Source organism: Notamacropus eugenii, chromosome 5, assembly GCF_028372415.1.
Source record: "Notamacropus eugenii isolate mMacEug1 chromosome 5, mMacEug1.pri_v2, whole genome shotgun sequence".
Lineage (NCBI taxonomy): Eukaryota > Metazoa > Chordata > Mammalia > Diprotodontia > Macropodidae > Notamacropus > Notamacropus eugenii.
The window spans coordinates 265,839,850-265,852,145 of record NC_092876.1 but is presented as its reverse complement, the minus strand read 5'-3'; the positions used below and the strand labels follow the sequence as shown (position 1 = coordinate 265,852,145).

Here is a 12,296-nt window from a genome sequence, read left to right as displayed (position 1 = left end):
AAATTTGTATAACCTGTACTATATATATTGTCATTTATTTGCAGTCACTGTTTACCATCCCTTTCACTTTTTTTCTATTCTGTTATTCAGAGGATTTTATAATTTGGAGCAGACCTTCCAAAAGGTGCCTTTTGATGGGGAGAAATTCAGAGAGGTAGAATCTTTTTTTTTCTGCCTCCCATAATTCATGTATTTTGGGACTAATGGCCATGATATGCCATTAGAGACAGGGTCATGCTAACAACAGGTCTTCTTCATGACCATTTTGCATCCTTCACTGATTCCACTCTACATTTTCCTAGTTGAGTAAATTTTTACATTCTCTTCTGATCAGTCTGAAGATCTTTACTGATCAAATGGCTTACTTTTTAGAGTAAATTACATACTTTACTGGTCAAGCCACAGACTGCTTATCAAGTAAGTAGCTCAGTGTACCTGCCATGTAATTTACTAGAATGCCAACTATGCTGGCTGAGCTGAAAACTTCTAGCAATCAGCTTACATATGCACTGATACCTGTGGATAGAAAATGATGTACTTTATACCTCAGGAGTTATAAACTTTTTTGATGGAAATAAAAATTTCCTTGCATTCAATTCTTTATTGTCTTTTTCAGGGATGCAATACACTTTGCTCAAGCATTTAAAGAGAAAATTGACTCCTGTCCTCTTCTACCAAAGTTATAAGATCTATATAGTGCCTTTAACATAATAGGAACCTAAATAGTTATTGGATGCTTGAGAATTATGATTTTAGGCTGATCATTTCCTCTCTATAGTCTTCAATTTCCTTCTCTGGAAAATGAGGGTGTTGGCCCCTGATTCCTTCCTGCTCTAACTTTCTACTCTGTTCTGTGTTAATTATCGAGTCTGTCTGGTCTTGATTGAGCTCCCAGAAACCTAAAACATTAGCAATTGACACTCAGATCTAATTCAGAAGGCATGAAGTTCTAACCAGCCTCTAAATATAACAGACTGCTTGTTGCATGGTTTGGCCAGGGAAACTTTCCTAAATCTTTTTCTATTTAAACTCATTAAAATTTTTTTGTACTATTTCTAGGCCCCACCAAATATATCCCTGGTTGCTCAACAGATAATTTCCCCACCTTAAGAATACATATGACCTCGCAGTGTTCACAGCATACTCAAGTTGTTAGAATGCTAAAACATTGAGGACTAGGTATGTGGCATGTTTCTACTGCTTTGCCATTCTTTCTGACCTCATTTGGGGTTTTCTTGGCAAAGATACTGGAGTGGATTGCCATTTCCTTCCCATTTCATTCATACAGATGAGTAAACTGAGGCAGACAGGTTTAAATGAATGACCCAGGGTCACATAGCAAGTTTAAGTGTCTGAGCTTGGATTTGAACTCAGAAAGAAGAGTATTTCTTCTTCCAGGCTTAGTACTCTATCTACTTCATCTCCCAGCTGTCTACTGGAAATGTAGGAGGGCTGAAAAGAGGTGAATATCTTTGAAAAATAAATTACGCAGACATTGGTACTCTTGGAAATCCTATTTCTAATTAGTGATTCAGAATTACACAGTTTTAGTGTTGGAAGGGCCAGCCACTGTTATCTGAAAAACCATCCCTTCCTAACTAACAAGAGGTTACGTAGCTGTTGCTTGCCAACTTCCAAAGAGGAGGAAAGTGCAACTTCTTAATGTTGTCCGTTCCATTTCTGAAGAGCTCTAATTGTCAGTTAACATATGAATTTAATATTTAAAGTGCTTTGGAAAACTGAGAGTGCCATATAAAGATTAGCCATCACTAGTAGTAATAGTTATTATTATTAGCAGTAGAAATAGTTTACATTTTTTTCTGATATCAAGAATTAATTTTCCTTTTTACAAAGTTTATCTTTTTACTTTTTCTTTTATACTAATCCTAAACTCAGAGCATTCAGTCAGCTTTGGAGATTAGCTGCTTTCTTTTCCACCAAGAAAATCAAACAAATTCGACATCAGTGGGAAAAGGACATAATAAATTTACCTGACTTCCTGTTTATTGATGTGAGCATATTACTTTGTAGTTGATGCCACAAAATGGCTGCATAGTAGATATTCTTACCCCCACAAACTTCATAGTTTTCAGCTTCTCAAGTGTTTGGACTTTGGTAAATGGTGAGGGAAAGCTCAGGATTCTCCTATCTACAGAAAACTAGAAAGATCATAGAAAATGAATGTATTCTCCTTCTCCAAAAACGACTTGTAGTGGAATCTCTGTACCTACTCTGCATCACTCTTAGGAAGAGCATATTCGAGCATGCTTTAAGGACTTATTACTCTCCCATTCTATTAGGGCCCATCAGACTAAAACCAGGCATCATCATTCTGCAATCTTCCATTAATAAAAGGCAGAAAACTGACTCGAGAATGAGTTCCTATTACTTAACTGCTGCAGTAAAAGTTTCTAGTCTTATTTCCCTTTAAGATGAAAACTAAAAAACTCTCTTCCATAAGATCAACTGGGAAAAGTCTGGGATCAACTGTGGACATGCCGGGTTTTCTTTCAGCATTTTGAATAATTTACATAAAGTAATGGTGGGATGAATATCGGAAGATTAGTGGATGGGAAAGAAGAGAAGAGGTAAGTGTAATTCCTCTTTGGCCTCTGAGAAATTTCCTTTGAATTTCTTTCCTTTTTTGGTTAGACCAAGTTCATCAATGGGGAAAAGTTTCTAAAATGACTGGGTCCAGATTAGAATTCCAGTGGATCCTCTCCCTAGTCTGGATCTTCATCTTCTTTGCTGCCTTATTTGATTCTCTCAACTATTATTGTGCAGATCATTTGCTTATGAACCTATCTGGCAAGATCCACTTCCTAATTCTAAAGGTCTTCATGCTTACTTAGGTTTGCAAAACATTTTTCTTACCTTTGTCTTTTAGAATCCTAGCTTCCTTCAAAGATCTGCTAAAGCTCACTTTTTACTTGGAGTTCTTTCTTATTTCCTAAGATGCTAGAGCCTTTCACATCCTCAAATTATATTTTGTCTATTTTGCATAAAACAATATGTACATGCTGTATCCCCTTTCTAGACTATAAGTCCCTCAAGGGTAGCAAAGCCTGTTTTTCTGTTTTGTCTTTGTGTCCCCAGTGCCTAGTATAGAGTCCACATGGCATACAGCAGGCACTTAATAAATGATTGTTGATTGATTTACTTACCTTAACCCTGTGGTAGGTAATATAATTATCCCCATTTTACCCATAGGGAAACAGAGACTCAAGAAAGTTAACTGACTTGGGTCAAACAACTTGTAGGTGTCTGACAGAAGGATTTGTAGCCCATTCTCCTAGTTCTGGATCTAGTATTGTCTCAACTACAAGTCTAGCATTCTTACCAGGATTTCATATTTTCTCTCTAATTATAACCAGCATGAAAATGCCCATTTAGAACAGCAACTCAGATCATTATTACCCCGTGCAAAGGTTAATCAGTACAGGGATCAGGTTATTATGTACATCTAGAACTGATAACATTTCAGGAATCTCTTTACTTTTTCTCAGGTCTTCAGAGGACCTAATACCTCCTCAAGAATTCCTAGCAACTATCTCCCCTGCAGTGCCGAAGTGGCAGCAACTGTACCATGGATTTGAAATTGGAAATGTAACTTCTCATAAGAATGACATTTCCCAGAAGCATATGGAAGCTCACCTGGTGAGATATCATGGATTCATCGACAACATTTGCTCTTCATCTTCTCCACTCTCTGTGTTGGAGAAGTCTGTGTAGGTGTCCTAAAACTGGGATTGTCTGTCCATATTAAGAGTTGGTAAAACTTTTCTAAAAAAAGAATTTTGGACTACATCCTTTGATTTCATATATTTGCCACTGCTTCCATTACAAGAATAATTCCCCCCTCCCCTTTCCTGTATGCTTTTTATACATTCCAGGTTTCAGTTGCATGTCCACCCTAGCCACAGCTAAGAATTGATTCATATTTTTTTTAATCTTCATTTTTGTCTTATTTAACTAGAGAACAGGGGCTTACTTTATTCAGATACTCATTTCACTTATCCAGGTTGATTACCACATTTGGGGAGAAGTAGAATGTCCTTGATTGCCCAATCAGTCTATCTCAGTGCACAGTTTGCAAAGGCTTTTTCTGATTAAGTTTTGTGATATTCAGAAAAAAAAATGTACTTGTTTCAACTCTTTTTATCTGATTTATCAAAACTGTCCCAAGATACATAGCTTATTGTTGAGTCGAGTTTTTTCAGAAATTTACCTATCCTTTGATTCCTCTAGGATTTTCAAAAGGTCAAGTCATGATAGAATGCTGATGCAGTTAAGGGGGGTAATGGGGAAAGGGTATTCATTTGTCAATTGATTATTTATGAAAAATGTTTCAAAGTGATACATATTGGATATAGATTCTGAGGACTTGCATTTGAGTCCTGACACTTACTCCCTGGGTGACATTGAGCAAATAGGCTCCACTCAGCTGTCAAATTAATCATCGTAAAACACAGGTCTAATCATATTATTGCCTTATTAAATAAATACTAGTGAATCCCTATCTTTCTAGGATCAAATATAAAATTCTCTGTTTGGCATTCAAATAAGTCTTTACTAATTTACTCACTCCTGCCTTTCCTGTTGTTTTATACCTTATTCTCTGCTCGACTTTTCCCTTTCTCCCTGCCCCCACCCCAGGCCCCCACCTCCCCCAGGTACTTTGTGATCCAATATCTCTGTCCTCCTTAACATTCCTGAGCTTCCCAAACTCTGGGAATTTTCACTGGCTGTTCCCTATTGCCTAGATAGAATATATTCTCCCTTCTTATCACTACTTCCTGGATTCCTTGGCTTCCTTCAACCCCTGGCTAAAATTCCATTTTCTATAATAAGTCTTTCCTCATCCTCCTTAACACTGGTGCCTTCCCTATGAGATCATTTCCAATTTATATTGCATATATTTTGTTTATATGTAGTTATTTTCATATTGTCTTCCCCATCAGACAGTGAGCTCCTTGACAGCAGGGACTGCTGTCTTTTGCCTTTCTCTGTATCCCCAGGGCTTGGCATATTGCCTGGTACATAGTAGGTACTAAATAAATGCTTATTTCTGGGTATCATTTTCCTCCCCTAAAAAATGAAGGAGTTTGGACTCAGAGAGGTATCAAATTGGAGGCCTGTGGGCCACAAGCAGCTCTCCAGAAAGCACCCTTATCCAGATTAAAATGTAATTGGATAATATTTAATAAAATAAACAAAAGTACAATACAAGAGAGATAATGCTAATTTGTGGTTTTCTGAGTCAAACTGCAGCCTGCAGGGATCTGTTTCTATTTGAGTTTGACCCCACTGAAGTAGGTGACCTTTGAGGTTGAACCTAACTCTGTTTTTGATGCTATGATCCATGTTGGAAAGGAGCTCCTTATACTTTACTAATGACAATGTTTATAATGGTAGAGGAAGGGCATGAGACCCTGGTCTGTTTTCAGATAGTTGTTAGTCATATTGATTATTTTTTCAGATTCAGATTTTATAAGTTAAGTGGAAAACGGTTGTCCAGAAATCCTCATTGTTTGTTACTGTGTTTGACAACAATCTGGGCCTAACGCTTATTTTTCCCCAGAATAAAGGCTGCTAAAAATGGATTTTTCCAATTATCTCTGGATATCTCAGATCTCCCACTAATTTCTTTTGTGCATCTGTTGATCAACTTGCATACTCTTCTGAGTGGGATTAGCACTCTTTATAAACTGTAGCTATTAGCTATAAGTATAGTGTCCTCTGTGGGTGTTTTGCTTATTTTTCTGCCTTAGCAAATGCCAGTTGCTTAAGTGTCATTAGATATGGGGAGCAATCTGGAGTTTGCATCTTAAATGCAATGAGATTTTACATTTTTTAAAGGAGATAAATAAAGCAGTGATACATAATAAATGCGAGCAAATAATTGATTTCAGTTAGACAACTAATTTTGTAACTATTTCAATGAGAATGCCATTGTAATCTTGAAAAGTATGTATTTAATGTAGCAGTGGGGTATTAGGATGGATTTGGAGTTAGAGGATTCAGATTCAAATCCCAGCTTTGCAGTGTGTCCTTGGGTAGGTCATTTAACTGACCTGGTTTTCTTTTCTTTTAATGAGTAGATCTAAATGTGTTATCTCTCAACTGTTTTGAGAACACATCCCATACACACACGTTTACTTATTTATAAATTATATAAGGTGTTCCAAAAGTCTTAGTGAAGTTTTAGGGTTCAATAGTTTAAATAGATGTAGAACTGCCTTAATAATTATGTTATGTTCTGAAACTTATACAAAACAGAAATTTTAAAAGACAAAGATGAAATGATATCCTAGAATAGGAATTCACTGGAGTTTACCAGATAGGGGTTGAGCTTTAGGAAGGTCATGTTGGAAGTTATGTATTGGATGGATTGGAGAAGGGTGAGAATTGAGGCAAGGAATCCAACTAGGAGACTATTGCCAATAGTCTAGGTGAAAGGTCATGAGAGCCTAAACTGGGGTGGTGGCTACATGAGTAAAAAAAAAAAAAAAAAAAAGGAACCTAAATGAAAGATTGTGGGGTAGAAATGACAAGATTTGTCAGCTAATTGATATATCTGGGGAGGAAAAATGAAGTCGAAGATAATCCAAATTTTTAAACCTGAGTGATGGTGAGGATGGTGGTTCCCCCAGGAAAACTAGGGAAGTCATCCTAGTATCTGTAGTATCCCAGTATCAGGGACAGGAATACACTACGTGATCATATGCAAAACTTCTATCAAATATCTTATTTGAAATAAATAATGTAGAGGATTCAAATGGTTTCAACACTAAACCAGAGCCTCTGTAAATGATTGGAAATGCCAACTCTTGATCTGCTTCCTCTACTCCCCATCTTTTCCCTATTTTCATGTAACCCCAGAGAAGATGACTAATTGCACATATAGAACCCAAGAAAACCTCTACCTTGTTTAGCAAGTAACCCTCATTCGTATTTTTGACTTTGGTGGTGGGGAGCATAAGTGCTATCCATTACTCAGAAAAGGAGGACCCCATAGTATAACTATGCTTGTTATCCTAAGTTTAATTAGAAGTCAAAACAGGAAGTGCCATTGTTAATAGCTAGAAACATAAAAGTCATAGATTTTTAAAACACCTTAGATATTTCTCCCCATGGCCACATTTTGAATGCAGGAACTGTGGGTGGGACCATATGGCTTCCTGCATTTCTCTTCTACTCAAAGAGGCATTATTTATTTTTGTTTTTAAATGTAGTTAAAGGGAAGGTACTTTGCCTGTTCAGAAGGGAATAGCATGCAGTTCCTGTTTAGGACATATTGGTATCAGGGGCTGTGTGCACATGCGGCTAAGAAGAAATGGCTGGCATGGTTAAAAGATCATCTTTTTGTTAAAAAAAAAAAAAAGCCAGAGTTCACTTTCTCAGAAAAACATTTAATATTATTTTCTGATCCTTTCTATGGAAATTTTGTACAATTTATATCCATAGCCAAAAATAACTCTATATGATAATATGAGGGGAGAAAATACATTCATCCAAAGATTGATGGCTTCAATGGTTAGATTAGTTAGATATTAGGAAAACCTAAAGAATGGGTGAAGAGAAAGCTTCATTTGAGCCCATAAATAATGGAAAGAATTGAATTGTTGTTTTAGGTATCTGAAATGCTAAACTATTTCAAGTAGGTTTTTGGTTATCTTATCTGTCTGATAGCTAGCAAATATCTTAGGAAGAAATATAGACTTCTAAGTATGGACATTATTTGAAAAGGAATTATATCCACCCTAGAAAATATTTTCTTCATTCAAATTGGTCAATTTCAGACAAGCCTGTTTGAAAACACTAAGTAGAGTTTCTCAACCAAAATGTTTAATTAGAAGTCAGTCTTGACTTATGAACTATCAATGGACTACATAAATTAATAAAGCGATAGATGAAGAGAAACTATCTTTACCACTGGAGACAATTTAGTGTAGTAGAAAGAATACTTTTAGGAAGATGTGAGTTCTAGTCCAGGTTTGGTTGCTAACAGTATGATCTAGGGCCTTTGTTTACTCATCAGTAAAAAGGGGTAGTATCTACCTCCCAAGGTAATAGTGAACATCAGGTAAGATAATGAATGTAAAATGCTTTGCAAGTATTTGAGCTATTTTAATGAGACCTCTTGTGATCTCAGGGCAATTAGGTGGCAGCAGTGGATAGATCACTGGACCTGGAGTCAGGAAGACTCCTTCTTCTTGAGTTCAAATCTGGCCTCAGACACTTAGTAGCTGTGTGTTTGTGGGCTAGTCACTTAATCCTGTTGTCTCAATTTACTCATCTGTAAAATGAGCTAGAAAAGAAAATGGCAAATCATTCCCATATTTTTGCCAAGAAAACCCCAAATGGGATCACAAAGAGTCAGATATGACTCAACAACAGCAACAAACAACATATGGTTGTTACAGTAAATGTAACTGGAATAGCATAATAAAACTTTTATTATGTAATAATAGCTAACATTTAAATAGTGCTTTAAGAAAAGCTCTCGGCAAATATCTCCTTTGATCCTCCCAACACTCCTGGGCAGTAGGTGCAATTATTATCCACATTTTATAGATGAAAGAACTGAGGCAAACAAAGGTAAAGAGACTTGCTCAGAGTCACGCAGCTACTAGACTTGAGGTTAGTTTTGATGTTAAGTCTTCTAGACTTAAGACTATGAATTCAAGACCCCAGAGTTTAGCACTTTATTGACTACCTTCTTTTATAAGAACAAGGCAAGGTGCCCAGAGCCTGTTTTTGACATCACTTTTTAACACCTTTAGAGATTTTTGGATTTCTTTTATTTTGGTTTATGATCATCAGTTTTAAAAAGGAGAATGAAACTTCTGTGACTTTATAGAATATCACAGCCACAAAGGACCTAAAGTATCATTTAATGAATGATACTTTGAATGAATACCCTGATTTTTTAAAAAAAGAGAAAATTGGGACTCAGAGGAAGGGTAAGTGACATGACAAAAATCCTATAGCTAATCAATGACAGAGCTGGGATATACTCTAGAGTCTAGACTATTGTTCTGCCAGTGAGTAAGATTAAGCAGTCCTTAGCAAAGCTATTGAAACCATTCAAAGGCAAATGACCCATGTGACACTTAATAACAGCAGCAAAAATTTGAGATATTTTATCTTCTGCCAAAAGGTATTGGAGGTAAAATCCCTTTAAGATAAACTCCACAGGACACCGTGATTGTTCTCTGGTGAGGGAATTTTGTTAGAAATCCTAGTCTAAAGGATTTAGACAAGTGCTTTCAACTAAAGTAACTCCTAGATTCTTTTATGTGCTCACTGTTGCTGAGTGGTTTTGGAGTCTGTCACAAAATCATGGATTGTTAGTTAGAAGGGACTTCTGAGATCATCTATCCTCCATTTAACAGATGAGGAAACTGAGGCCCAGAGACCCTGATTGACTTGCAAGTCCATCAGGGCTTTCTTTAGGTAGTTGGAAACTTGAGGTAAGAACCTCACCTTGGGGAAATCACTAACCTCTCTTGGCCTCAGTTACCTACTGAGGTTAATAGTAATGCCTGCCGCCCAGGGTTGTTGTAAGGCTCAAATAAGAGTTTATTTATAAAGTTCTATATAAATGTTAGCTATGATGATAATGACTAAGGGGCATAGAGAGTTGAAGGGCAATTGCTGCTTAATTTCTATATCAAAATAAACATGAAGAATGATAAGAATCTTGAAGAGAAAAAAGTACAAAGATCAAAAAAAATTAAGAATACTGAAAATAACTCTTATAAATGCTTGCCAAAATAGAGGTAAATGGAGTGATGAGAACTGATGATCTGACTCATTTCTTTGGACATAAAATACCTAAGTAGAAGAGCATAAATCAGTTTCATTGCTTGTAGAAACCCAATAGCATGTCAAGTGCTTTATCATGTATGATATGTGTATAGAATGGATGATAAAAATTTGATTTGCTGCATGTTATCATTTGCATAGCCCCAGCTCACAACAATGTTTTGAGCTCTGCTTAAGAAAGTTTCATCTTTCTTTTTAAGAAATGTAAATGTCACAGTATTAATCCTAGGGAATAAGTAGTGGTCTTAATAGTCATATTCATTACTTCTGAGGCACCACAGGAATATGTGACTATGAGATTTTGTTATGGTGCTCCTTGTTAGATCAATTTTCTTATTTTTGGTTTTGTTTTGCCCATTTCATTGAATTCAACCAACAATGTAAAAAGCTTCAGAGTTTTTTAGGCATCAATTTTGAATTTTTAAGCATCAGTTTATATATGTATATATATGTATGTATACATATGTGCAATATATCTACAATGTATACATATATACAATCTACATATACATATAGATAGTATACAGAGAGAGAGAGTTTAGCGCCTCTCCTCACTTAAGCTTCATAAAACAATTCAAATTGCATCTAAATGACAAATGGATCAAATGATTCCAGCAACAGGAAGGAAGTATCAACATGACTTTTTTTTCTCTCTTTTCACATTATGACTGATCATGAATCCAGACAACTGACCAAGTTTTGTTAAAAAAAAGAAATCCTCCGCATGTGTCTTATCCATTTGCTTATAGAAATCAGAAACTGATTGCTGGAATTTCTTCAAAAGTAAGCATTCTCTTATAAAATTTAGCAAATTGTTCAGAGGAAGATCTAACCTATTATTCACTGAAAACTATAATCAATTTCTTTTATTGGGTAGGTATATTGGAAAAAGTCAGGAATGCCATAAAACAAAACAAAAAAGAAGAAACTTTTAAGAATATACAATTCTTTTGCTTACCACCCCCAAATTACTCCAACTGAAGTAGCCAGAATCAGGATTAGAGGCTCCAGATTTAGGTTCTCATCTGAAGAAGAAAACACTGCATCAGAGATATGGCTCTAAGATAATACGGTACTGTTGGTCAGAAGTATAAACTTTAGCTAGTACCACATTTAGTTTGTTACCATCATTAAGCAATGTTATACTATGCCATCTAGTGACCAGCAACCAGCATACCTTGCCTTGATGGGGCGGGGTGGGGTGGGGGAGAAGTCTAGCACATTCTATAGCAGCCTGTTTAAGAGAATAAGAACTAAGATTATACATACATACATACATATATATATACATATACACATGTGTATATACATACACATACATGTGTATAAATATATGCATACACATATATGTATGTATATGTGTGTATACAGATAGATAAAGCAATATTGTAATGATTTATTATTGCTCCATATTTTGGGATCTTTATTTTTAAATACTTTATTGTCACCTACCTCCAGATATGATCTTCTGCCTCCTGCTACTGTAACCTCACCATCCCAGTGCGCAGTTAAACTCAGAACTGATCCGTACTCCCCAAGCAGCAGCACCCAATTTAGTAACAGGTGGTAGAGGTGGAGCACTTCAGAAACCAGTCTCAACAAATAAAAAAATGCACTTCAAAAAGAGAACTGGGATGATTCCTGTAGCAGTCTGTGCCAAAGAGAAAATAAACTGATGGTAGTTCAAAGGCTGAAATTAAAATAGTGACAGTTGGAGACTGGAGAAAATCATCTTTGATTTTCCCTGGACCAGCGGCTAAGGGTGTCTGAGAACCGTGGCTTGCTCTTTGTACTAGATTTCTAATGAAAGTTCTAAAAATCTCTCTATGAATGGCTTTGTGCCCTAAGAGGATATATTTTATCCATTATTTCTCACCTTTTGCAAACAGATGGCATGAATTATTTTTGAAAAAAGAAAAAAGCCAGCAATCTGTCAGTTGCAAAAAGCTTAGAATTCAAGGAAATTTTTTTGGTTAAGTGACCTATTTGTCTGCTGCTAGTTGAACCACAGTGTTGCTACAATGGACAGTTTTAAGAAAATAAGATACTATTCTTGGTGTAGATAAAACCTTACAAAACCTTATAGGAATATTTGGGATACCAGAGGATCTAGGAAAACATCAAGTTGAAATGCTTTATGAAAAGAAAAAGCTTATCAAAATCCACAGCTTTGAATATATTTGGCTATTTCTTTTTACTGCTGAATACATGCTGTGATCACAGTACAATATGTGGAAATTGCATAATTGTTATTTCTACAAATCAAAGATATTGGACAATGTGAAGACGACATAGGGGTCCATTAAATGTCATTTTAAGAAACAAAACAAAACATTTGATTCTGCATGTGTTCCTAAAACTTTCTTTGTGTACACTATTTCCCCACACCCTCTACCTTAATTTAAAATTTTTCTGTTCCTTCAGCCTTAGCCATTGCTGGAATTGTTTTCATTAAACTAAGAATT

The 12,296-nt window shown here is 35.9% G+C and overlaps 1 protein-coding gene across 1 annotated transcript in view; it reads right to left on the bottom strand.

Moving 5' to 3' along the window:
* SLC39A10 (solute carrier family 39 member 10) overlaps nt 1-11,381 on the bottom strand; it is a 136,826-nt gene extending 125,445 nt beyond the window's left edge. The window contains exons 1-2 of the mRNA XM_072612721.1: nt 11,284-11,381; nt 10,790-10,856 (exon numbers count right to left, since the gene is read on the bottom strand). The gene's annotated coding sequence lies outside the window, so the exon portion shown is untranslated. The remainder of the gene's footprint in view (nt 1-10,789; nt 10,857-11,283) is intronic.
* Between the last annotated feature and the right edge of the window lie 915 nt (nt 11,382-12,296).